The sequence below is a fragment of the Azolla caroliniana genome, unplaced genomic scaffold, assembly GCF_043228905.1.
Source record: "Azolla caroliniana isolate FFs.n. ecotype wild unplaced genomic scaffold, voAzoCaro1.0.p SCAF_1345, whole genome shotgun sequence".
NCBI classification, from domain to species: domain Eukaryota; kingdom Viridiplantae; phylum Streptophyta; class Polypodiopsida; order Salviniales; family Salviniaceae; genus Azolla; species Azolla caroliniana.
This window is the reverse complement of record NW_028231780.1, coordinates 126-3173: the sequence shown is the minus strand read 5'-3', so window position 1 is coordinate 3173 and position 3048 is coordinate 126. Positions and strand designations below refer to the sequence as shown.

The 3048-nt window shown below is 41.4% G+C and overlaps 1 non-coding gene across 1 annotated transcript; it reads right to left on the bottom strand.

Annotated features, from left to right (window-relative positions):
- Positions 1 to 2448: 2448 nt before the first annotated feature.
- Positions 2449 to 2520, bottom strand: TRNAN-GUU (transfer RNA asparagine (anticodon GUU)). Its single transcript has one exon. It is a non-coding gene; the product is annotated as a tRNA-Asn (tRNA).
- Between the last annotated feature and the right edge of the window lie 528 nt (positions 2521 to 3048).

Sequence of the window (3048 nt, the reverse complement as noted above, 5' to 3'; positions counted from 1 at the left end):
ATGGAAGTTTCATCTCGAGAGAGAGCGTACGCCGATTGGGTCTCGTTTTTGGAATAGCGAGAGAGGTGTCTCCCTGCACAATATGGATTCAAGATATTCATGAATTGAATATTCATCGTTCGTATCACAGACTAGAAGCTAATCCCAGGTTTTTGCTTTGCCTGATACTGAGTAATATTGGTAATGAGCGCAGTAACTCTCGCATTCGTAAGAATATTCTTCTTATTGCTTCGACTCATGTACCAGCAAGGGTGGATCCAGCTCCGATAGCTCCGAACCGGCCAAACCAATTGATAAATTTCCGAAGGTCCAACAGGTGTCAACGTCAGAAAGGATTGTCAATCCTCCTACGTATCAAAGGCTTCGAAATAGAAGCTAATTCGCCTCTTCTTGAAGGTACTGGGTCTGGAACTACGGGTTATAGCAAACGAGATTCATTCCTTTCTGCTAATGAAGCGTTATTAATTGGTACTTCGAGAAGAAAAAAGGTTTTATGTAGTGATGTCATTGGATTAGCTTCACATAGACAACATTCAATTGTTACTTGTATAGGCAATGAAACAGAATCTAGTTCTGAATATAATATTCATTCTCACAGTATAGTAGAAACTATTCTCAAAAATAGTTTGATAGATACTTATCCCACAAATATTCTATCTAGTGGTAGTAATGCATCAAAGAGGCGATTTTACTATTTGTCTAACTGGTACGTGGAACCCCCAATAACCGAATCAACAATTAAGGAATTCACTCTGTTTTCGCATATCCCAGGGCTACTAGCTGGATTAGCGGCCCGCGATTCGTTCGAAACGGATATGGGAAAGAAAGAAAATTGCATTATTCTTGATAAAGTTGTAGAGAATGGTTTTAACCTAGCTTGTGGCGTTCTAGAAAACCTCTCGAAAGATTTCCCATGTTCAGAAATCTGTAGAAGCAGAAATCAATCCAATCAAAGTCTTTCCTTTCCTTTTTCTACTGAACCCAGTTACTGTTCGGATATAACCTATGCAGGTTGTTCCTCCAAATCTACGAGAATAGGGGTGTTTAATAGCTTAACCCTCCGAATGAAACAGTCACTCGAAATCGACTCAATTCCGATGGAAGTATCGCGTGAAATTGCCTGGTCCCCCAAGGCTTGGCGCCTCAGTTTCATGCGAAGTGGTACTTACGAATCGATAAGAGTATTATCCGAATTCAATAATTTGTATAATATAATCCTCCTTTACCAAAGTCAGAATAAAATACCCCAACGGGATTTCGAATTGAATAGGATTAAGTATAGTGAAAATAGATCGTATGATAAAAAAGGATATCTTTTCGGTTATGAGAGAGCTTTAGGTAGGTTGAGACAAAGATATATTAAAAAACTGGAAGACCGATTGGATAATCTCTCGTTACGTGAGCAATTTTTGGAATTGGGAATCTCCGACTCGTCCAATCAATATGAAACACAATGGAATCGATCCGATGAACCGACTCGATTCTTGGGGGGGCGCTTTGTCTGGGATCCCACGCTTCTGTTCCAGCCGGATCCTAATATTCCTTCCCCACATCGTTGTTTGTTGGCGAAGCAAGAACTGGTGCGTAGGCTTTATGTCACTTACGGTATGAGAAGGGAGCGCGAAAAACATCTCTCAAACAAAAAAATTCTGAATTTTTTTATCTATCGTGGGTATGATCCGAAATCGATGACTGAATCATCTGTCAAGCGGTGCAATAACTCCCCTCCGGATTAGAAACTTAGTTTATGCATATACATCCGCAATATCCACAGACATTTGTTCCCATTCACTTGTATCAAAACATTGTAATAGAAGACTTGCAGGAGCGATTCACTCGTTTCAGGCTTCTGGTTCATAGAAGTAGATGGAAACGGAACCGCTCTCCATTCAAGGATTTCCTTATCTATAATATGTTGCTTGAAACTTATCAATATCTATTCGATCCGTTCCAATTTTGTGAGACGTCATTGGATAGAACAACGAAACAATCTTTTCATGAAAGTCCAATATGATATAAAAAACCTTAGATACTCTTCATTCAGTCTAGGTCTCTAGCAATGCAGGAGTATCCAAAGGTCGAATCAGTAAGAGGAAGATCTATCTCTTCTTTTTACTGATAGAACAACATTATGATCTAAAATGATTGAAAATTTTAGATCATTCCCTATATAAGTCTTTCCGTTATACAAAACGAGTATAAAGAATAAGAAAATTGTCAATTTATTCGTTCTGTAGTGGGTGTGGCAAGCGACCCATCCCACAGGGAAGTTTTGGGTATCCTACTCAGACCCGGGGAATTCTTGATGTAGATATTGATCAATTTTCATAACATTATGGGGTGTACCTCCCCCTTATTTATTCTCGCGTGAATCGAGTTCTCTTGCCGGAGAAGACGTCAAAACCTCCACCGTCTGAAACTCTTTCATTCCACCGAAGAGGTATGAATCTCCCCGGATAGGACTCGAACCTACGACCAATCGGTTAACAGCCGACCGCTCTACCACTGAGCTACCGAGGAAAAAGTAGGGATTTTTGCCTCACAGACAACCAAAGACCCTTTTTTTCTATGGAATTCGCGTACACCCCAACTCCTATTATAGGAGGAAGCGACGGCTATAGCAATCCCATTTGGATAGTGGATGGAGCTCCCGTTGGATAGTGGATGGAGCTCCCGAATCGTGGGGGGGCTCGCGTCGCGCGATCGACTCCAGCCATGGCCGATCGTGGTTGGTTGTCCCCCTCCCCATGATTCGTACGTATCAATGACCAATCAAGAGTTTCTATTCCCCACCCTCCGAGAAGCATAGTAGAATAGCCACGGGATTATCCTAATAGAAGTGTATGTTTGGATTATGGTAGGGTAGTAATGGGGAGCGTGAGGAGTAGTCGGCAGGTATCAAAATGAATTGGAGCTTTGCGAAACGAAAGTAGCTGTTTATGGTAAAGGTGGAATCGGAAAGTCAACGACCAGCTGTAACATATCCATAGCTTTAGCAAGGCGAGGGAGACGAGTATTACAGATAGGATGTGATCCAAAGCATGATAG